Here is a 25,879-nt window from a genome sequence, read left to right on the forward strand (position 1 = left end):
TAACTGTTACTGTAAATTGTATTGTATTTTTGGTTGTATATTAAAATATATTTGTGTTGAAAAAGAAAATTGTGTTTATCAGTATTGTTGGCAAATATAAATTTGATATATATTAATATTTAATTCAATTCTAAATTAAACTTTCTGGCTGTTTGAAATCTTAATAAGTGTAGTACGTAACACGTGTGATGTGGTCATGAAATCTTTGTATGAAATAAACTGTTCGCTCTCAAGAAAACAGGCAACATTAGTTAAGACAATTATCAGTACAGGAGTTATGCAATAGGTTATCCAGCCATACGTTGATATAGCCATTTATGTGGTAACATATCCGAGGCTAGCGGTGATGCTAGAGTTGTGCCTATTGCACTGCATCCACGAAGGAGCAAATAACCGTTTGAGGTTATTGGTGAAGGGCTGTGCAAACAAACTGGAGTCAACAAAACAAAAGCATCTCAGCTATTGATTAGTTGAATAGGCCAAAAACTCGTAGATTGGGTCTAACAACGATAATTCTTTAACATATAGATACAAGCAACATATGTATAATCAAGCAAGTACGACATCGGTTTTCGTAGAGCACCAGGAATGTAGTCAGTCTTGAGATAATGCAACTTTATGAGTGCTGAGAAAATATTTAAAACTGCTTTTTAGTACAATATAGTTTTAAGGTTTTGGTATTAAGGCATTTGAACTGTTTACAATACACTCGTCACTTTTGAGATGCTAATGCAACTCACACTGAAGATGCTGCAATGGGTACAATCCAAACTGTAACGCATCATCGGCAGTGGATGTGTTTAAACTCAATGTTTGGAATGCTGTTTTCGTACATGCTGCTAATTCTTGAAAACCCATTAGTGTTAAGGTGCACTGTTAACAAATATAATGAGCTTAATACAATTTCTTATGACAACCATAAGTCATGCAACATCAGTCTGAAAAGGCATTTGCACTATTGCAGTTGTTGTTGTAACATTATTTATATGAACAGTATTCTAACAACTATCGTGTTTGTTGTGACCCAGTCAGCCTGATGAACTCTGGAATGAGCAAAATGCATCGTTAGCAATTGGTATGGTGAGAATAGTGTGAATTGGATACTGTTATTACACCATCTTTTATTTTTTCAAAATATTTAAGGGACTGGATAAAGAATACTTTGACAAGAATAATATGTTTCATGATAATGTGTTATGACAAATATAATGAATTAAAGGTTATAGTTGTGCTTAAAGAACCCTTCTTAATGTATTGATTTTCACTGTTAAGCGGTTTTTCAGAGTGTACTTGCATATTTGTCGAAGTTTTTTCGCATTATGTATTATATTTCTTTGTTAAAGATTTGTATTGTTTTTATTGCATTTCGGTCCATTTAATGTGTCCATCTCGGCTGTCCCTGTAGGTTCCTTGTTCATGAACATTATGTTATCTTAAGTGCTTTTTAGGGTTATGAGAAGGTTACTATACTTTTGACCAACGCACGTTTGAAAGTGTAATTAATTTTACAATTAAAATTAGTTCCTAGCTTTAGGACGAGCCTGAAATGGGGAGAGATTATAATGATACCATGTGTTTTCTACATTTATAACTAATAAGTAGAATTTTGCAAAATGTTTTATTATTTTCAAGTATATACAGTTTTCACATAACACATGGTCAAGAAATTTATTAAGCTGATTTAATTCTAGCCATCTTTGTTCTTTATGATTCCCTTGAAAGTGGCCCTTGGTCTGCTTATGGGAATATAGCTGTGAAGTTGCACTATGTGGATGAAGGTCGACAAAAATGTCCTCCAGTGGCAGAGCAAGTCAAATTTCAAAGTTAAAACATTCTTTACGTTTGAATGGGAAAACTAGTCACGTGGATACTACTTGTTTCTCCGGGTAAGCCTAAAATTCATAATTCGTGACGAACAGTTATAATAACTAGGAAAGTCAGCTGGGTAAGCAACTAATGTCTGGAAAGGATTTGCTTCTCTTACCTTCTGAGTTACGGGGTGTTACTGCCTGACATGACGTGTGGACACCATTTGTAACCAACAATAGCCATTCAGTACAGTGAAATTTAATTCTTATAAGAAACATCAAATTGAGTGAGTCGGTCAGTTTGAAAAGAAGTTTGAGGTAAGAGATCTATTCTATTCAGTTCATATCTGACTGTACAGTATCCAACAAAACCACTCATGCTTATTGGTGTCTGAGGTATTGATAAAGATTGTCTGTTGTCCTGAAAATAATAGAGGGACGTATGTTTGCTACCCCGCTTAGCAATAAGAAGTTTTAAATTTTCAGTGTCTTTCAGGTTCATTTCTTCTTAATATAGAACATTCGCAAATGAAACTACTAAGTTTTTTTTTTATTTTCACTATTCTCGAGTATGCATGAGTCACCTAATTCGTTAGATTTCTTTTCCTTTAAAAGAGACCATTTAATATGGATGATGCTATGAACAGAAGCAATAATCGGTTCTGATGTCAAACCATGTGATTCCTTTGCTAACAAGATCGGGACCGTCATACATGTGGTTGATGGTTGCACCTTGAAAGAGAGAGCTTTGTATGTAATGTTTCCTAGAGGTAATATTTCACTCACATTTGTAGTTTGAGAGACTTTGCAGATATTTCTCATATTGTTAAAGATTATTTGTCGGAAATGTACTTTACTAGAATTCAAATTAAGATTTCACTGTTAGATGTATTACTACAGCTTCTCTAATACAACTGAAACCCTGAAGGCACTTTGGCGATAATTTAACTTAAACTCTCTCACTCTTTGATCTTGACCTACAAGCACTTGCTCTAGTGTTGAACTTGAACCTTTTTTTTTTTTTTTGTCAGCGTATAACGAATCCTCTTGTACATGCGTTATGGTCGGTTTCAATTACACTGTTTGCCCCCATCCGCCCTATGCTTCCTCTATTGCGTCTCCAATACGACAAACTACGTAAAATTTTATTCAGATTTGTTAAATTATTCTTAACGATTTTATTCATTTTTCACACTTCTCCTGAATTGAACCCCGGCATGGCCAGGTGGTTGAGGCACTCGACTCGTAATCTGAAATTCGCCGGTTCGAATTCCCGTCACACCGAACATGCTCGCCCCTTCAGCCATAGAGACGTTATAATGTTACGATCAGTCCCACTATTCGTTGGTAAAATAGTAGCCCAAGAGTTGGCGATGGGTGGTGATTACTAGCTGTCTTCCCTCTAGTCTTAAACTGCTGAATTAGGGATGGCTAGCGTAGATAGCCCTCGTGTAGCTTTGCGTGAAATTCAAAACAAACCTAACCAAGTCTTCTGAATTGAATGTATTGGGCAGTTGTAATAACTCTAGTTCGTTTTTTTTGTCCAAGTGATACGTTGTGAAGAAACTTTTCTCTATTGCAAAATTAAATACAATTTTTCCTGATCCTAATTTTAAAATTAACTTACATATGTAGGCTGTTTATCAAAACTTTGATTTTGTTTTTAGAAGAGACATGCTCTGGTGGACGACATGCAACTCGAGGGATCGAAAACCCGGTGCCAAGTAAATATTAGCATTTTCAGTTGAGGAGATATTATAATGTGACTGTCATTCCAAGTATTCGTTGGTGAAACAATGGCCAAAAGATGGTAACTGGTGCTACCGGCAGGTTGTCTTTCAGTGGATGGCATTTCAAAACTGGGGACGGCGGTAGATAACCTTATTAGCTTTGCCATAAACAAATACAGAGATGTAGGTATTTAAAAAAATATACAGAAGTGTCATCGACACCAAACATGCTCGCCCTTGCAGCCGTTGGGACGTTATACTGTGATGGTCAATCGCACTATTTGTAGCTTTGCGCGAAATTCAAACCAAACCCTAAATAATTAATATACAATCTTTAATTTATCTCGGAAAATTTTCCTAATACTTTAATAACAAGTGTGTTACTTAACAAAATAGTTCAAGTTTTGTCTTAAAACTTGACATAGTTATACTAAAAATAATTTAATTTAAAGATAGCTCTCACATTTTAGGGTTTAGTCATTTAAGTGATGTCATTTATGAACTTATAATTCAAACATCCTTTTCTTAGAATAAGCTTATACCATGCATTAATTGTTCTAAACATATTTAGCACATATCACAAAGACGTTATAACACTGAATTATGTTTGGATTGTCACAGCTGTTTGTTTGTTGTTAAGCACAACTTTACAAAATTGGCTATCCGTGCTGTTCTTACTATGGATATCGAAACTCGGATTTTAGTGCAAAAATTCTTCAAACTTATTGCTGGGCTACTGGGAAAAGGGATCAAAATGTTGTATCTTTCTATCTGTACTCAGTACACCGCGGGGAATCGAGCTCCGAGGTTCGTAAACTCACCGCTACTCACTCCCAAAAAACTATTATAAAAAATCGTCTTAAAACTCTCACGTTTTTTTCACACTTTCATAGTTCATGGTTAAAGTAGTATTTCTGAAGAAATATTTCACCAGACATCTGAAAATATGTGAGGGTCGCGAGTTCGCATCCCCGTCACACAAACATGCTCGCCCTTTCAGCCGTGGGGGCATTATAATGTGACGGTTAATTCCACTATTCGTTGGTAGAAGAGTAGTCCAAGAGTTGGCGGTGGGTGGTGATGACTAGCTGCCTTCCCTCTAGTCTTACAATGTTAAATTACGGACGGCTAGCGCAGGTGCTCCTCGAGAAGTTCTGCGCGAAATTCAAAAACAAACAAATAAACGAAATGAAACATCTGACAATAATTAGGGGCAATAAACATGAAAAAATATATTAAATTCCTTTAAAACTAAACAAATTACAATATTTTATGGACAAAAAACAAAAGAGAAAGAGAAAGACTCAAGTATAATTTTAGGATGAAGAAATTTCTCATTTGAGCCAACACTGTTATTGCTGTTCTTCAAGGTTATTATATTTAAGCGTCATAAATTAACTGAAAATAAATCCAGTAACCGGTTAGACCAGCGATAAGTTTAAAGTTTATAGCAGAAAAAAATCGAGACTCTATTTCCGTGATGCATACAGCTTTACGTTAAAACCAACAGAGATAAAACTCTGGGTCGGAAGGTACTGTAATCTTTGCACATTTATAATAAAGGTAAACAGATCCAAAATTATATAAGGAACACTGAAAACCCTCTTGCGTTACTAAACCTTATTCAGAATATGGTAAGGTTAAAGGTAGACTTCAGCTTTACTAGGCTTAAAAGATTTTTTTGACAACGTTTCAGGTACCACTTTAATAACATCTTTCATTCCCAGGATATTTTTGTGTTTACATCTATTTACTAGGCCTAAAATAAGCTGATGACAACATTTGAGGTGATTAAGGCGTTCGATTCGTAATCTGAGGGTCGCGGGTTCCAATCCCAACAAGCTCGCCCTTTCAGCCGTTGGGAAGTTATAATGTTACAGTCAATTCCACTATTCGTTGGTAACAGAGTAGCCCAAGAGCTGGCGGTGGGTAGTGATGAATGGTTCTCTTCCCTCTGGTCTTATACTGCTAAATTATGAACAGCTAGTGCAGATAGCCTTCGTGTAGTTTTTCGTGAAATTCAAAAAACAAACAAACAATCTTTTATTCACAAATGCTGTTCTCGTGTTTACTTCTTTTTAGTAACTTTAAGAGGCATAGAATAATTTATAGACAACGTTTTAGGAAACGTTTTAATAACTTTATTTATTCTCAGGCTGTGTTTACTTTACTTTACCAGGCCTAGAATAATTTATTGGCAAAGTTTCTTGTTACCTTTTTTTTTCAACGCGTTACAACCCTACCATAGTTTATTTACTGCCGTTCCTTTGTTAATATAATGTTTTAACTAATGAACAAGCAGTTGCACCGATTTTAATAAACTCTATCGTAATCTTTCCTTCTTTTTTCTTTAGCAGATGAGGGAAACACCACAAATAAAAAGTTTGTACTTCATTAATGCCGTATATTTTTGTGTCTTTCGAAAGAAGCCAATATAATTATTATGCTAACGTCTCAGATGCTTGAAGAAGATCATTGTTTTATGTTGTTGTTTTTTTTAATTTCGCGCAAAGCTACAAGAGGGCTATCTGCGCTAGCCGTCCCTAATTTAGCAGTGTAAGACTAGAGAGAAGAGAGCTAGTCATCACCACCCACCGCACACTCTTGGGCTACTCTTTTACCAACGAATAGTGGGATTGACCGTCACATTATAACGTCCCCACGACTGAAAAGGCGAGCATGTTTGGTGCGACCGGGATTCGATATCGCGACCCTCGGATTACCAGTCGAACGCTTTAACACGCTTGGCCATGCCGGGCCAAAAGAATAAGATTATTAGTTACCCCCTTAGAAATGTTTAATGTCTTATGTAAACCATAAGCCGTTCCTATGTTCTCCATTTTTATTCAACAGAAAATTTACTATGCATTCTTTATTCATTGTTTTCGGTTGGCGCATGTGAAGCAACTTTTCAAAGCATTAGTTCTATACTGTATCATATACAGCCATTGAAACCTAATCCTTCGCTTCAATTTTTCGGCCTAGTTTGCTGCCGATTTCAGCCTAATGGCGTTTAGATGAAGATAAAGCAAATAAAACAACGTTTTGTGGTCGGGAGTGTGATGGCAGGCTTCCGGCGCCAGGGACACCATGCTAATGTGACTCGTTAAATTGATGCATTCGCTGTGCCTTGGATCAGATAGCAGGCTCATTAAAATTGAACACGTTTTTATGTTAGCGGCACCCTATTATGTTGGGTATTTCCAGCGTGAATTGATGGGACTTAAAGCAACGAACGTTTAAGAGCTGACACGTAAGTATGCTCTGAATCGTCATGTGATATCTAAATTAAAATCAGAAACTGGCGTGTCATCCGCACGGCGGCGTAATTCAAAACTGTCCACTTTTCTTTGCGGTTAACGCTTTCATTCATGCTTGCGTGCTCACAATCTTTGAGCCCCTCTTGTCATTTCTCTCTTTTTCAATCAGAAAGAGGTAGATTGTGGGGCTGATGATCTATTGTGTGGCCAAAATTTGCTTTAAAGCTGCCTTTTCAGTCACGAAGATAACAGTCCATGAATGTGTTTGTCATTACTCATGGAAATAAGACCTTCCGTCACACACGGGTTGCAGAGACGAGCTTAAGTCTTAATTACAAGCGGCTTTAGGTTCTTATTATGATACTTGGAAATTAATACATGTAAAATAAACACAACGTAAAACTTTCTTTAATGGTGACAGAAGTGAAAAGTTGAGATATGTATGTATGTGTGTTTATCATATGCGTTTAAACTTCTTACGCTTTTTGAAACCTGGAATAACACAGCTATGTAAAATAATAAACGCCCCTTGTTCCATATTAACTTCATTAAACACTGCTTATCTTTGTTACCTCTCTCCTTCTTTATATAAACTGTTGCCTCTTTAGGAACGTATTTCTTATTAAATAGGTGTGGGGATCCATTTCTTTCCATTACCTAATTATTGTACTTACTGACAAACGTAACTGGATTACCATCATCTGTTTACCAAACATAAATAGTTAGATTATGATCTGTTTACCAGATAACTAGCTGGGCTACATTCTGTTTATATCTAGGTGAATAACCATCTATTTACAGACATAACCAACTGGATAACAATCTGTTCACCAGATAACTAGCTGGGTACATTCTGTTTACTTGACATATCTAGCTGGGGTACATTATGTTTACTTGACATATCTGGCTGGATTACCATCTATTTAGTAGACATAACCAATTGGATAACAATCAGTTTACCACACATAACCAGCTGAATTACAGTGTTTACTAGACGAACCTAGCAGGATTAGAACGTTTACCAATGAGACTATCTTGTTTTTTTTTCACGAATAAAATTTGCATTGTTTTTATTTGCATAAGAGTATGAATCACAAGGTACAAACTAAACATTTCAGACTGTCTTTAACACTTTGAAAAAGGTGGTTCCTAAGTAAAGACAGTTTACTAACACTCAGTGAATAAATAAGAAATTTGTCTGAGAAGTTAAAAACACTGTAGTGCTCTCAACCAGTCCCACCAGTAGAACAGTGGTAAGTCCACGAATTTACAGCGATACAATCAAAGGTTCGATTCTCTTTGCACACAACAGATAACTCGATGTAGCTTTACTATAAAAATACAAATCAAAAAACGTATTAAATGAGAACCTCTAAACAAAACATGTTTTAAATGTGTTCTGAGAACTACATAAAACAACAGAATTTTCGAAACTCGTAAGAATTTGATAGAATTTTTAAATTATAATGCCCCCACTTTCCTGTCAAGGATTTGGCGAAAGAGAAACAGTGCAAACTTCAGTAGCATTTCATTTAGAAAGGGACTATAAACTTAATTAATAGTTTCGTTTCCACAACAGTAGTTTATTTTAAAGTTCTTACACAAAATCCGAGATACAAACTCCAGCGAGACCCGTCATGGCCAGGTGGTTACGGCATTCGACTCGCAATCCGAGGGTCGCGGGTTCGAGTCTTCTTCACACCAAATATGCTCGCTCTTTCAGCCGTGGGAGCGTTATAATGTGACGCTCAATCACATTATTCGTTGGTAATAGAGTAGCCCAAGAGTTGGTGGCGGGTGATTATGACTAGCTGCCTTCTCTTTAGTCTTACACTGCTAAATTAGGAAGATCTACTGCAGATAGCCCTTGTAGTAGCTTGGCGCGAATTTAAAACAAAAAACTTCAGCACTTATATATTTTTACAGAAACATGTTTAATTCACTAAAGACATGTTTATTTTTATCACAAATTTCAAACAAATAAAAAAAACTATTTTATTATTCCGTTTAGAGGAGGTTTGTTTAAGAAACATTTTCATTTGTTTGTTGCTGAGTACAAAGTTACACAATGGTTATTTATGCTCTATTCACTGCGAGTATCTAAACTCGATATTTAACGTCCTAAGCCCTCGAACATAGCGTTGAGTTTACGATGGCTTTGGAAATGTAAATTACATAGCTGTAATGCTAAGAATTCTGACCACTGAACTTTAAGGACTCTTATTTTGAGTCAAACTATTTTTCTCTATCCGTCTATCATCTATTGATCCATTAACTTATCTATCTATCCGTCTAACCATTGGCCATTCTATCTATCTATTCACTTCTCTATTATAATTAAATTTGTAAATTTGTATCTCAAAATGGAAAAATCAAAGATTTCATTAAAAAATTATATCTGCCTGCTGGTTAGGGCGCTCAACTCGCAATCTGTGAGCCATAGATTCGAATCCCCATCACACCAAATACACTCGCTCTTTCAGCCATGAAGGAACTATAATGTGATGATTAACACCCCCCTTTCCGTTCATAAAAGGGCAGCCCAAAGATTGAAAGCAGGCTGTGTTGAATAGTTTATCAGTACTAAATTAGGGACGGTTAGCACAGATAGCCCTCGTGTAATTGATTAATAAGCATTGGTCACTTTAATAATCAGACAAGTTGTAGGTAACTTAGCAAGAAAGTACTCTTATTAAATAAGAACATCCACTGATTTGCACTGCATGATGCAGCATGTTTTGTGAGAAATCTAACTTAGAGAAGCAGATCCTTGGCGAACAAGTGCAACGAAATGTCGAGTCCTTTTAGTTTTCATACTCCAAAGATATTTTAGTATGTAATATAAATGCTGGCCTAACATGACCTGCTGCTTATTCCGCTCGACTTGCAATCTGAAAGTAGCTGGTTCAAGTCTGCTTCACTGAACATACTCGCTCTTTCTGCCGTTGGACATTATATAATGTGACGGTAAATCGCACTATTCGTTAGTAAAAGAGTGACCCAAGTGTTTTATGTGGGTGATGCTTGCCGCCTGCTCTCCATGTAGTCTTTTACTGCTAAATTAGGGACGACTATGTATAGAAGAGATGGATGACATCAGGGAAATCTGCCCGGTGTTTCAGGATCTAAGGAACCCCAATGGTTGGTAGGGGTGTTGGGGCTCAAAACACAAAAGCAAAAATACAACAACAAGAAAACAAAACTACAATTATCAAATTGTTTACTTGTCTTAGAAATACACTGTGATCAAAATTATGCAAAAAATAAACAAAAAACAACAACAACTACTAGTTATCTAGTGGTTAGCGAGCGAACTTCATTACGGAAGGTCCAAGGTTCAAACCGATGAACAGGCTCCACACTTTCGGTGTATAGAATCAGTCGGTAATTCTAGAGTTAATACAAGTTGTTCTGACTGTTATGAGCTGAAAGGGTATTAGTTATAGATGAAACTATACCGAGATTCAAAATTACATCTAAGACGATAATCGTAAACGTAATGTATTTCATAAAACTAGCATAAAGGTCCTTCAAAAATGGCAGAGAAACCAATGATTAATTAAAGTTATAGATTTGAACTAAAACGAATTTCTCCACACCTCCAATTTGCACCTACTCTTCACTTATTTCATTACTCTCGAAGTAATATTGAATCACCACATTTTTATCACAATTACCCCGAGAAATGAAGTGTTATTGTGAACGAAAGTACGTGTGCACGCTAAGACAGACTTAAGTAGCACTGTTGAAGCTATTTACTGTATTTTACATCAGATATTATAAAATTGTGCTGAAATTCAGACACAAATTTTAAATTCTTTCGACTGTACAAAAGCTAAAAGAGATTTGGTAACAATAATTTTTTTTGAAAGCTAAGTAGATAATATACGTGTTAAAATACCAAAAAAAATATTTATCAACTAGTTGGAGTACCTGTCCCCTGCACTGAAGTTACGTAAATTCATTATTAATAAAAAGTTACCTTAAAACACAAAAAGTTGATTCACTTATACATAAATCACAAAAACTCCTACAAACTGCAAAACAAAAAATTTGAAACCGCAACTTGAGTCCACATAGACTCAATGAACCTTCATACTAAATTTGGTGTATATTCATCAACAGGGGAAGAAATAGTGGTACAAAATACAAAAACTTCCATAAAACCCCAAAACTGAAAGCTGTATGTATCTTTTCAAAGACCCAATGAACTTCCATACCAAATTTGATGAAGATCTATCTACAGGGGGCAAAGTAGTGGTTAAAACACCAATAAAAAAACCTCGACTCGTAATCCAAGGGTCGCGGGTTCGAATCCTCGTTACACCAAACATGCTCGCCCTTGCAGCTGTTGGGACGTTATACAGTGATGGTCAATCGCACTATTTGTAGCTTTGCGCGAAATTCAAACCAAACTCTAAATAATTAATATACAATCTTTAATTTCTCTCGGAAAATTTTCCTAATACTTTAATAACAAGTGTGTCACTTAACAAAATAGCTTAAGTTTAATCTTAAAACTTGACATAGTTATACTAAAAATAATTTAATTTAAAGATAGCTCTCACATTTTAGGGTTTAGATCCTATATTTCAATATACTAAAGATACAGTCATTGTATTACATGTAACCAGTTTATTTTATGTGTTATGTAATATTATCATTTTCCACGGATAAAAAAAGCGTCGTTTCCTTGTTTTGAAGAATATCTATTCATGTCTCCCGCTGGTACGGCGGTAAATCTATCGATTTACAACGCTAAAATCGGGGATTCGACTCCCCTCGCTGGACTCATAAGATAGCCCAATGTGGTTTTGCTATAAGAAAACACACACATTCATCTACCTATCTTTCTCATCAAATAACTTGTTTAAAATTTATACTGAACGCCTGAATTGTTTTTATGTAACAGAACTGATATAACACACATCTGTTCATATAACCTTCTGGCTAAGAAACAATGCATTATTGGAAGAGCACGCTGTCAGGTCAGATTTTTATCACGTATACTAGTATGTGCCTTTGAAAGTTTAGTCTGTATATCAAACCCAGAAATACGCAGCACAATCGTAAAACTCCGGTGTGTCAAATGGAACTTAAGATATAGGACAAAATAAATATATTAACAGGAGAGCTATGCAGTATAAGAAATTACAACATAAATTTGATATATTGCACTCTTGGTTGTATTCGCTGATGTAACATGTTTCATTTATTCGAAACAGCCACCAAATAACACTTATTTTTGTTAAGAAAAGAAGAGATGTTCATAAGTTCAAGAAATTTCTGCCCACTACGGAAACTATTAAATCAAATTTGATCTTACCAAACTCAGTATCCCAGTCTACGAATTTACAATCACGGGTTCAATTCCCTTCGATGTGGCTTTGCTATAAGAAATCACACAGATATTTTATTAAATAGAAAACAGATTTCGTTTGTACTTTATGTAAACGAATGTTCATAAGTTATATGAAACTGGAATTAACTTTAAAATATCTTTTCAATTTTTATACTTTCGCGAAGTAATCTATTTAGGTAATTATGATAGCCCTGGTCTTTCGATAGCGATACAAAATATGATATTTTTTCCAAAATAATTTATAAAAATATATCTTCGTGATAAATACATTTAACAAAGATATCATACGTGTTAGTCATTTAATAACATATTTTTAAATATATCTTTTCATCATCTTTATCAGTAACTAACTTAGGCAATTCTGAGTTAGTTCAGAAATGCTATATTTCTGTGTTATAGTTGTTATAAAGTCACTACGTACTTTTATTATATTTCTAATAACGTATGAGTGAAAGTAAAGAAGACAATGTTAAGATATGTGCTATAGTTATTTCTGAAACACTTCACAAATGTACTACAGTTAATCAGAGATAACTTGTAATTGTTCTACAGCGTAACAAGAATGAAGTTCGTAAATATAAAACAATAGCGTGCGTACGTCGTGTGCGAGACTGTCAACAATATCACCGTTCTTCGGCCGTAATTTCCATTACAGATTTGTTTTAAGTAATGCTTTCTGGGCGTTTTACGATTTGATTATTTTTTTTAAATAAAGAGCCATCTAGTATTAAACCCACGAATGTTAAAAACTATGTAGAACCGACACTGTTTTTGTAAGAATTGTTTAGATTAACATGAAATTGTATTTGACAAGCAGAATACTCAGCGGTGCTCGAATCCAAATGGCTTTAAACATCCTGAATTGTTAGGATTAAATACGCCATATTAATCGTGATTTTTTGCCAAAAGACCAAAATTATCTTTTTACTAAATTAAAAATTTCGGCCTGGCATGGCCAGATGGTTAGGGCGCTTGAATGAATCCCGTTGCACCAAACATACTCGCCATTTCATCCATGGAGACGTTTTATTGTTACGGTCAATCCCACTATTCGTTGGTAAAAGAGTAGCTCATGAGTAGGCGGTGGGTGGTGATGACTAGCTACCTTCCCTCTAGCCTTACACTGTTAAATTATTGGAGGACTAGAAACTAAAACAAACGGCAGCGAATCAGGTTTATTGGCTTAATATAAACTAGAATAAACATCAGCAGATAAGTTTTACTGGACGACTAGAAACTGGAACAAACGTCAACGGATAAATCTTCTGACCAACTAAAAACGAATTTTAACAGATAATATTTACTAAGCGACAGTAACAAATAGCAGCATATATAAAGTTTACAGAACAAACTTCTGGAGCTAAGCTTTTAGCTAAATCAAGTTGATAAGTGAGTTGATATATGCGTTGCTTTATCAGGTTGATAAGAATGTTGTTACATAAGATTGATAAATATGCTACTATATCAGGATGGTAAATGTATTGTACATCAGGTTTTTAAAGAAGTTGTTACATGAGGTTGGTAAACGTGTTGTACATCAGGTTTATAAAGAAGTTGGTACATGAGGTTGGTAAACGTGTTGTATATCAGGTTTATAAAGAAGTTGGTACATGAGGTTGGTAAACGTGTTGTACATTAGGTTTATAAAGAAGTTGGTACATGAGGTTGGTAAACGTGTTGTACATCAGGTTTATAAAGAAGTTGCTACATCAAGTTGGTAAACGTGTTGTACATCGGATTAATAAAAGTGTTGCTATAACAAGTTGGTAAACGTGTTGTACATCAGATTTATAAAGGTGTTGCTGCATCAGGTTGGTAAACGTGTTGTACATTGGGTTTATAAAGGTGTTGCTGCATCAGGTTGGTAAACGTGTTGTACATCAGATTTATAAAGGTGTTGCTGCATCAGGTTGGTAAACGTGTTGTACATCAGATTTATAAAGAAGTTGGTACATCAGGTTGGTAAACGTGTTGTATATCAGGTTTATAAAGAAGTTGGTACATGAGGTTGGTAAACGTGTTGTACATTGGGTTTATAAAGAAGTTGGTACATGAGGTTGGTAAACGTGTTATACACCAGGTTTATAAAGAAGTTGCTACATCAAGTTGGTAAACGTGTTGTACATCGGATTAATAAAAGTGTTGCTATAACAAGTTGGTAAACGTGTTGTACATCAGATTTATAAAGGTGTTGCTGCATCAGGTTGGTAAACGTGTTGTACATTGGGTTTATAAAGGTGTTGCTGCATCAGGTTGGTAAACGTGTTGTACATCAGATTTATAAAGGTGTTGCTGCATCAGGTTGGTAAACGTGTTGTACATCAGATTTATAAAGGTGTTGCTGCATCAGGTTGGTAAACGTGTTGTACATCAGATTTATAAAGGTGTTGCTGCATCAGGTTGGTAAACGTGTTGTACATCAGATTTATAAAGGTGTTGCTGCATCAGGTTGGTAAACGTGTTGTACATCAGATTTATAAAGGTGTTGCTGCATCAGGTTGGTAAACGTGTTGTACATCAAGTTGAAAGTCATGCTCCTTGGTTGTGTTGATATATATGGTGCTGTATGAGTTAAGCATATTGTTACTCAAGAATGCTGATGTTGGTGGTATAAGGATACAATATAATTACGTTCTAGTTAGCCCAATAACACTAAAAGTCTGTGTTACAGTTAGTCCAAAGATACTATACAATTTAATTACAATATGTCCAAAGGTATATATATATAACTGTTTTGTAGTTACTTCAAAGATACTAACTGTGTTACATTTAGTCGAAAAATACCACATATCTCTGTTTTACTTAGCCTGAAGACTATGGATGTGTATTGCTCAGTCCAAAGATTACATATATACTTGTCTTAAAGTAACTTTAAAGGTACTATATAATTGTTGGTCTGTGGAAAACTGCACCAACTCTCTGAGACCAACTGGATGTTTTTTATACTCAATCTCTCTCACAATTGTTCGCGGTGTACTCGGGGCCTGTGGACTGTCCATGGTCCGTTTTAACACATGTGGTGAGGTCTAATGGAAACGTCCGGAAAACATGTCGGGAAATTCCCTGAAGTGAATTATCTTCCAGCCAATGAAAACACTTTTTTTTTTCTATGGCCAAAAATTACAAGAGTAATGACACTAAGACGTCCAATAAATACAATAGTATAATGACATCAACACGTCCAGAAGGCATAATAGCTTAAACAAACTTAAAAAAACAATTACAAAAGCGTAAAATTATAAGCACACCCCAAACACCTTAGAAAAGTATAACACTATGTAACAAAATTTTTACTTTTTCTTGTTCCTGAGCAGAAAGTGTTATTTCCCTATTTCGTATGCCTAAAGTAAATGGAAAAGATCTATTTTTCTCTTTAAACTTTGCTTTTGTCACCTGAGTAATGAAATTTTCAAATTTACCCAATTTTCCAGAACATTCCAGGTAAATTCAGTGCTGAGAAGCTGATAGAGAATTTTTTCGAACTTACAAGAATTTTCAAGAACTTTCTAGAATATTGTAGAACTTACGAGAATTTTCAAGAACCTTTTAGAATTTTCTAGAACTTTCTATAGTAAAATATATACAGGGGCTCACCACTTCAGTATAGTTCTAGTTGCCTAAGTGCACACACAGACCTACCTGATTTTATTACAGATGACATCAAGAAGCTGTAAGCATTCTTCAGACACATTCTGCTATGTATGCAGCCAATTTTTCAAGACAAGAGCGAAAAAGTACTCTGTGACAGTATCTACTAAAATGTATGAAGCCTACAAGGCATATTTCGGCATGCCTATCAGGGATCAAGACAAACCCTGGGCACCTCAGTTTACCTGCAAGCACTGCAAAAGAACTCTAGAAGATAAGACGGACAATTTTAGATTCCTTGAATAGTAATATTTTAGACCTTTTAAAATTTAAATATCTTTTATTTTACTTTTTTAATTTCCAATAGTATAGAAAAAATATCACATATAAAATATTTTGCATGAACCTCTTACACATTAGTTGTGGATGAAATAAATTTATTCTTCATAATAATTTTATTTTGCTGTTTTGCGGGATGGTACAGAGGGGAAAAGAGAGCCATGAAGTTCACTATTCCAAGAATCTGTCGTAAACTCACTGACCACTCAAGCAATTGTTACTTCTGCATGGTGGACCATTCCAAACGTCAGGCTGACAAGAATATATCTGCTATCATGTATCAGGCCGGACCTTCCATTATCCATCGCACCAGTGCCCCACTGGCCTGAGCTCCCTGTACCCACTCCGCCAGAGAGAAAGCAGTCATCCTCAGAAGAGAGCAGCAAATCAGAAGAGGAAGTAGACGTTGAAGATCCAGATTACAATTTCAGAGGTGCAGCTGGTGAGAGAAACCCATACTACCGCAACCAAAGAAACCTCAATGACTTGATCAGAGATCTTTATCTAACAAAGTCGAATGCCGAGACTATATCTGGGTGACTGATACGTGGAAGTGATTTACATTACAGTCGAAAATCTCGAAAAACCACTCACTTCTAAACATTTTTGTTCAATTTTGTATAACTTTACTATAAATACATGTAAATATTGATTCATATGTTGTTTTATTCAGACCTTATGCAAATGAAAATATGCAAATTTGTAGGTTTTTACATAAAAAATAGGTTAATTTTTAAATTTCATTATCTAGGCCACAAAAGCAAAGTTTGAAGGGAATAATGGCCATTTTCTGAACTTTTACAAAATAAGCAATTAAGAAATAACATACTATCCAGGAACAAAATTTGTGTTACATATTGTAATCAATCCAAAACATCCAGAACATAAAATATTATACTAATATAAAAATATCTAGGAAACGGAAGTTTATAATCACGAAAATGCATCTAAAAGACACAAGAGTATAACTACACAAAGCATACAGGAAATAGAAAAACCTAATCACTCCAAAACACTGAGGGCTCACAACACCGAAATCGTACCAACAAAAACAGAAGACATTAGACTTTAAACACGCCCAGAACATCATAGAGGTATGGGAATATAACAATAATAAAAATAAGAAATAGGTAAAACAACACTCAGCTTATGTCATACAATAATAAGCCAGACATTCATATAAAGTTATTACACCTGAAATATCCAAGATATACAAAATGATAATTAAACTAGAACATATCTAAAACGCGTGGTGATAAGTATGCGCAAATAATATATCATGTATCGAAGCTTACACGCTGTCAGAGTGTTCCAGTAACATAACCGACTCTGAATCATACGGGAGAGTTTGTTTGTTTCTTTGAAATTAAGCAAAAAGCTACACAATCTTTGCTCTACCCACCATGGGTATCGAAACCCAGTTTCCAACGTTATAAGATCGCAAACATAGTGCTATGCCACTGAAGAGTCATACAGGAGAGGAGTAGATTATAATTAGTCCAAACTATCTCACATACACATGAGTGTAATCACACAATATACTCTTCCTAGAGGTGTAAATACTCAAAAAGTGACATAGGAAGAAAATTACATCCACAGTATCTCAGAATTTAAACAGTTGAATAAAAACAGTGAAGGTATTCCAACAACATTATTACATCCACAGTACTTCAGAATATAAATAATTGAATAACGACAGTGAGGGTATTCCAACAACATTATTACATCCACTGTACTCCAGAATGTAAACACTTGAATAAAGACAGTGAAGGTATTCCAACAACATTATTACATCTACTGTACTTGAGAATGTAAACAGTTGTATAAAGACAGTGAAGGTATTCTAACAACATTGTTACATCTACAATACTTCAGAATATAAATAACTGAATAACGACAGTGAAGGTATTCCAACAACATTATTACACCCACTGTACTCCAGAATGTAAATAATTGAATGAAGACAGTGAAGGTATTCCAACAACATTATTACATCCACTGTACTTCAGAATATAAATAATTAAATAACGACAGTGACGGTATTCCAACAACATTATTACATCCACAGTACCTCAGAATGTAAACACTTGAATAAAGACAGTGAAGGCATTCCAACAACATTATTAGATCCACTGTACTCCAGAATGTAAACACTCGAATAAAGACAGTAAAGGTATTCCAACAACATTATTACATCCACTGTACTCCAGAATGTAAACACTTGAATAAAGACAGTGAAGGTATTCCAACAACATTATTACATCCACAGTACTTCAGAATATAAACACTTGAATAAAGACAGTGAGGGTATTCCAACAACATTATTACATCCACTGTACTCCAGAATGTAAACACTTGAATAAAGACAGTGAAGGTATTCCAACAACATTATTACATCCACTGTACTCCAGAATGTAAACACTTGAATAAAGACAGTAAAGGTATTCCAATAACATTACATCCAAAGTGCCCCAGAATGTAAACAGTTGACTAAATAACGGCACTGAAAGTATTCCAACAATTTTCTTGTACGTTCTGATATGTAAAAGTATAATGAAACAAAAGGTGTAAATTTGAATCAGTTATTATTTGTGTGATGAGAATGTGTGTCTACAGAGCTAATTGAACTGTTTGGAACGTGCATAGCTTTAAGTTTAAAAGACAAGAACTAGTTAGTTTTTTTCTATTTCTGTGTCTGTTAAACTAGATTATGATGACCGTCCTTCTAACAGTGTACCTCATTAGTGGAGAAACGTCGTCCTTTCTAATCCGGCATCCTTCATAACGAGCCATGTCAATTAAGGTCTTATTAATTAAAGTGCTTTCCTTTACTCGGGCTTGCAGATGAGGCCTTATGATCACGGTGTCTTCAGAGCATTTCGTACTTTGGTTCGCAAGTTGGAGACAGGAGCCAGACGCCTAATTGACATTCCAGCTATTAAAACCTCGGTTATAGTTATGAAATCTTTCGGGTATGCTTTAATAACATCTGGGATCAATTTAATTTGAAGGATAAAGAGATACACTCCTATAAATTTTAATGACTACACGTTTCCAAGAGAGGGGAGGGGGTCGGCAGAAGAGAGAAGGGAACAGAAAGATTCTAACATAATTAAAACGGTCTGCAAATGATTTGTTATAATCTGTGTCAAAGTTAAAAGTCACTCTTTCTAGTGGCTTTAATTTTGAATTAAACACGTTTCGTATCGACTAGGGTAGGCGATCACATCTTTGATACAAAGGCTTGCTGTCTTTATTCTGTTTCTATTTTCAAAACCATGTTAACTTCTCAAGTTATAGTGTCTAGAAACAAAAACTGCATAAACTATGTTTTATGAATGGTAATCAGGATAGCAGTTTTTGTAAGTAGCTAAAACAAAGTGTATTTAAAGTTACATAACCCATAAAGTTTTCGAGTTAGGGATTTAATATACGTTATTTGACATGAGGAATATATATTATTTTCCTAGTTTGGAATGAAATAATCTTCAGCAATCATCCCATCTATTTTATCTTGACAAATCTATTGTTCTTGCGTTTTTTATCATAATCATATATTTATATTAATTGTTTTACTTCGAAAGATGTTATAATAAACATTACTCTACAACAGCGCCTCCTGGAATTTGCTCCTCTTGAACGAGGTAAAGAAACACAAACACCTTTATCAACAAGTTTAAAACGCTAGGCCTGTGGTACGTTTTGTTTAAGTAAAGTTTCATTGCAGGCTATTCTATTGTTTGTTTGATAAGCAGCGTGTCTGAAAATGAATATACTAAAAATAAAGTTGAATGTATAACTTTATATTTGTTTGAAATAACAACAAAAATTGAATATAAATAAAACTAAGGCTTGTACGTTCTGTTTTGTTCTTTTTTTTTTTTTTGTCGAATGAACTGTTTCTGGAAATTCCTATCTACACATGACACAAGAGTTATTTATTCTACAACTTCGAGAAATTTCTGACTTGGTACAAAGAGCTATCTTTCAAGTTTGCTTGAATTGTTAAAGTATTTTTAACCAAACTTTTCCAGAGCGTTGGAGTGGTAGGGAAAGACTTACCAGATCTTCACCCGATTTAACCCCTTACGTGCTCACTTCTGGGCATTTAAAAAAAAAATCCTATTATAATAAGTCAAAAGGCCTTGAAGAACTGAAATATCGGATTCGTGATGCTAATTTATCCATCCGTACTTCTGTGTTGGAAAATGTTTTCTCTGAATCAGAAGGCGCAGAAGTAGATTAATTATAGCAAATGATGTAAAAAATGTAGAAGTCCAACTTTATTTTTGGTATATTCTTTTTCGGACACTCTGTATATATATTTGTGTTCGTAAAATATGTTTGCCTTTCTTTGTACTTACACAAATTTTAGGAGTTCATTGCAATTCAAAAGGGTCGAGTGTGGCTCTGTGGTAGCTTGCCAGACTATAGTTTTGCGTTTTCAATGTTTCTGTCCCGCTACCGCAAGAACAAAAAGCACCTTCTACATTCTGCACTCCGGGGCCGTAGGTGCATTATAAGTGTGAATGTCAAATTCAACTATTTAGTCGAACAAACGTAGACCAGGAAAATGCGGTGAGTACCGTTGACTAGTTGTCTTCCCTCTATTTTATCATCTCAAGAGTAGGGACAGCTAATGCAGATGGCGCTTAAGTAGTTTTGCCCGAATATCCTAAAAAAAAACCCAACAAGTATTATATAAATAAGCTATTGCCCTCCTTTCTTATCCAATTTCATAAATTAGCGTAAATTTAGCTGTTATTCTTGAGAGTGAATTTCTGAAACATAAAGACCATTTTCCAATTAATGCTATTGTTTACGGCTTTGCGTTTTAACTATTGTTCAGTATCGCAGCTGGGAAAAAGAATTAGCTACAGTTTTCAACAAAAGCTAGAGTTCCACCTACTATAGAAGACACACACAGTATTCTGTGAGCATGTGCAGCTAGCTGTCTTATCGCTAAGCAAATGTAATGACACCTGTGTATGAGAATAGGTTAATGTTGGTGTTAAAATACTCATGATTTTTTAAAATGAAATAGAAGATATTTTGTAAGAGAGTGAAAAAAAACTTAAATTTGAATACCTCTTTTTTTTTTTGTAAGAATCATATACTTACTTAGTAATAAACGTCTAATATTAGATTGTAAGCTAAGAATACAGTAAGATCAAAAACAGATCTACTGAGAAATGTTGAAACATGCTTATCACACTAGTTGATCCAGAGATAAACTGTCATGATAATCCATTCCTTTCATGTTTTCTTATTATCAAACTACATCACGATATGTTGATACAGGGATCACTCATTTCTCATGTTGTGTTACTATTTAAAAATGTTACGGTTAATGTGTTGCTTCAGAAATCATCTGTGGTTATAAATTATTTATCATGTTGTGTTATTATAAAAGGATATCATGGCTGACATGTTAATACAGAAATCACCCGTTATGATAAACTATTTCTCATTTTGTGTTCGTATCAAAGGATGTCATGGCTCACACGTTGATCCAGAAATCAGCTGTAATGATAAATCATTTCTCATATTGTTTTATTATAAAAAGATAACATGGTTACTGTGTCGACCGACAGAGTACCTGTGACAATCGTTTACTTCTCACGTTGAACTGTGACCAGAGAACGTCACTCTTTACAAGTATTTTCATTTTATACACACGAATGTAATACGTGTGTGTGTGAATGATTTTGTGACAAACATAACTTCATGTGTTCACAGAATACCTACTAAATCCAATAATCTCGAGGTATAGGTATAAAACAGCTGAAGGGGCAGGAAGTATGGATTTCACAATACACACGTGCAACGTGTGCATACGGTGTATGGTTCAAATGGTCAAATACACGCTGAAGTTTCCAGACGCTAATCCTAAACTAACAATACAATTAATTAGGAAGAAGAAAAAACAACTGAAAGGTTAGACTGCAGTTTGTTAGTTTAATTAACATCAAAACTTCCTGGTCTTAATGTCTCAGACTTTTTTTTCTTTCTTTTAATAAACACACACACACACATACACACAAAATGTTCCTGCGTATTTAGGGTACCTACTGCCTTTCGGATGTAGTTAAAATAAATATAACACGTTCTTGTTAACTTTAATGTGTTTCATAAATAAAAACTGAAATAAGCTAATACAAGAATAATGAACACGAAGTAAAGTCCGTTTTGTGTGTGAAAACAAACGATATGTAATAGCCTCTACAGTTACACTATTCAATTTTCTAAAAATACACTAAATCTCCAATTAAAACACTACACAAAAGTTCTACGGATGTTATTTTAAGTTATGTACCCATCTAACTTTGACTCCAAGCAGTTAACAAATACATCAAAGTAAAATTACACACTTGTATTTCTGTGTCAAAGTCGATAAAAGTTAGTGCTCACGTGGCATTAATAACTACGATTACATTTCATGTTCCTCCCTGTCATTATCTCTGTCATGACAACAGTATTCAAGAGAAGAAAGAGTATTTGAAATGAAATTTAATGACGCGAACGTTTGGTACATGAGTAAGTTATATTACCTTCCAAACAAGTTCGTGAATTCGGAACAATGAACAGTTTTTTTTTCCCAGAATAGTGCATAATAAGAAAAAAATCGTGTCTTTATAACTGTATATTTAACTGAGTCATATATCTGTGTCTCATTAACTAAACAATTGTTTACATAAAACTGAATATGAGAGACTTATTCGTCTGATGTCTTAGCTAGAGACGAGTGTAGGTTATGAGATATTGTAGGGAAGTACGAACAGCGTTTCTACCCAGCACTAGCAAGCATATGTAATTGTCATTGAAAGTTAATAAATGAATGATATATGCATGCTATGGGTTGTAAAGTATGGTTACCATGGCATAAATAATGTCTAGAAATCTCCCTAGACAGGCACATTGCTTGAGTGATTTGTTTCATGTCACAGATAAAAAATTATAAAAAAAAGTTACGAAATAGTGTTTTAACGACATGCAATTACACGAAGAGGAAGAAAACGCGAAATTAAGACATTTCTATCTGGTGTGTTGCCCACAACTGATGGATCGACAGGCAGTGTGCAAAATAGTCATATTCTTACATTATATCCATTTTTAACTATCATTCCTATTTACAGTCAACTTTTGTAGCCTTGATTAACATCTTTTTAAAAGTGAAATATTGGCTTACCCTTTTTTCTTTACAGTAATTTATTCGATTTTATAAGAACTATTTTCGTAAGCTAATACATAAGCATGTCGCCAAGGGCTACAGGTTTAGGAACTATATATGTAGAGTACAATGAATTTCTGACCACATGTTTGCTGTGGGTACGTGTTTCAGGTATAAAAAAACGACCAGTGGGGTGAAAGTTGACTCTGTGATAAATCTCTGAGTTTCGGATCCGACGATCCAGGTTCAAATTTATGCGTAACCATATAGAATGTTCCATGCACTTTAAGCTATGGGTAATTTATAAAAGTGAAGGTCTGTGGTGGCGTGATGCTGATTAGCAGCATTCCGTCTGGTCAGAAGTTTAAAATTAGGGATAGCAAAAGATAGCTTTAGTGGTATTGTCCTAAACATAAAATACGAAGCGACCGTCATATTTTACAATAAAATGAACACCGTCGGACTGAAATCACTTTTGTGTTTGTGTGTATCCTTTCTTACTTCCTGGTTGATTATATGTTCTGGTGAACACCGTAAGACTGAAATCACTTTTGTGTTAGCCCCCCACCGCTAGTACAGCGGTATGTCTATGGAATTACAACGCTAAACTCAGGGGTTTTATTCCCCTCGGTGGGCTCAGCAGATAGCTCGATGTGGCTTTGCTATGAGAAAAAACACACAATAGATATTCCTACAAATGAATGATTTATTTTAGGCCCGACATGGCCAAGTGTGTTAAGGCGTTCGACTCATAATCCGAGGGTCGCGAATTCGAATCCCGGTCGCACCAAACAATCTCGCCTTTTCAGCCATGGGGGCGTTATAATATGACGGTCAATCCCACTATTCGTTGGTAAAAGAGTAGCCAAAGAGTTGGTGGTGATGACTAGCTGCCTTCCCTCTAGTCTTATACTAAATTAGGAACGGCTAGCGCAGATAGCCCTCGAGTAACTTTGCGCGAAATTCAAAACAAACACTTTTGTGTTTCTGTGTACCCTTTCACACTTCCTGGTTGATTTTATGTTTTGGTGAATATCATAAGACGGAAATAACTTTTGTATTTTTGAGTATCCTTTCACACTTCCTGGCTGATTCTATGTTCTGATATTCTATATTTACAGTATTTACATTTTCGTTTCTAAGATATTAAAATTATTGAACGTTTCTAGACTTTGGATGACTCCTTCAAACCAACATCTCAGAAAAGTCACGCCCGTTTAGCTGCAGTCCATCTGTAAGGTCTTCGTTTTCTTATTGACAATAGAAATAATATGTTATTAGGGTTAATGACCCACTATACATGGAAACTTACACAATTCTTATCGATATTTAATTCTTTCACCAATTGGTGCAACTTTAGAAACCGTTTTTCAGTGGAGTTTTGTTTTCAAACGATTCCTTGTAATAATTCGGTTGAATTTACAGAGCTTGTTGGAACACACTCTCAAAGGACCTTAATCCACCCTATTAATAACTTAATAAAGTTTAAAGTTTTAGCTCATGCAGTCACCTTTAAAGAACAAAAAAATTACTTTGAATTATTACAGAGTTCTTTCAATATATTTTCTGTTTTTACTTGTGTACGGTTTAGTATCTGCGTACTCTGTTCTACTCTGCTTTATTTCTAATCATGCTTATTAATTTCCCCAATTCGGTCATATTTAACTTATATTTAACTAACCTATTCTTATAATGCTGGCGATCCTCCTGTTATTACGGAAGCACGATATTTCTTTACAGCTTTATATAAACCTCCCCTTCCTGAGCGTCTTGTTTATTTTTTAATTTCGTTCCAAGCTACACAGGGAATATGTAAACTAGCTGTCCATAGTTTATAGTAATAATCTAGAGTTAAGCAACAACACTCATCACAGATTCATCAGTTACACTTCTTAAACCGAATGATGTGATGAGACGGTTACACTTATATCATATCCACAACGCTCGAGTGAGAGGCCCTGTTTTTGATGTGGGAGGGAGGGGACGGTTAACTTCTCAACCCGGCACGTTGACCTTTTACCTGAGTAGGGTGATTAGCCCGTGAACTCTTCCTATTTATTATGATGAATGCATTTTCATCACTGTAATCATTATACGCTTCCTAGATGGCTTTGTGCACGTCAGGAAAAAATTTCTAAAATTTCGAATGATAAGGTGTATCAATATTAATTTCTTAGAGGGCAAACGCTTAACATTATCCTTGAATGCGTTTCAATATCAAAATAGAGAGGCACACAGTAGGGCGTATACCTTCGCCACGCGGCGTTAATCATATTAGTCTCTCAAAAACACAAAAATATGTCTGTATGTCCGTCTTTATCTAAGGACGCAAACCATTTTGGTCGTAACAAAATGAGAAATAATGTCCTACATATGTCCACGAAGTTTCATCAGAATCAAATCGTTTTTGACTGAGTTGTAGAACGAAAATATGGTAAAAAACAGTCCATATTTAACAGATAGATTTTTTTTTATATTCATGGCCTTGTTCTCTCAACTTGACCTCCAAAACTAATCATTTCTAAGTTGGGTCGTATTCCAAGTATATGCCAACTTTCGTCTCAGTCCATTCAGCCGTTTTCGAAAAATCTTGCTGACAAACAAATACACAGAGGTGAAAC

The 25,879-nt window shown here is 35.0% G+C and overlaps 1 protein-coding gene across 1 annotated transcript in view; it reads right to left on the minus strand.

Annotated features, from left to right (window-relative positions):
• The window catches only part of LOC143228984 (LIM domain only protein 3-like), a 139,457-nt gene that overhangs the window by 112,641 nt on the left and 937 nt on the right, over positions 1 to 25,879 (minus strand). The window contains exon 2 of the mRNA XM_076460540.1: positions 12,125 to 12,188. The gene's annotated coding sequence lies outside the window, so the exon portion shown is untranslated. The remainder of the gene's footprint in view (positions 1 to 12,124; positions 12,189 to 25,879) is intronic.

This window comes from Tachypleus tridentatus, chromosome 10, assembly GCF_004210375.1.
Source record: "Tachypleus tridentatus isolate NWPU-2018 chromosome 10, ASM421037v1, whole genome shotgun sequence".
NCBI classification, from domain to species: domain Eukaryota; kingdom Metazoa; phylum Arthropoda; class Merostomata; order Xiphosura; family Limulidae; genus Tachypleus; species Tachypleus tridentatus.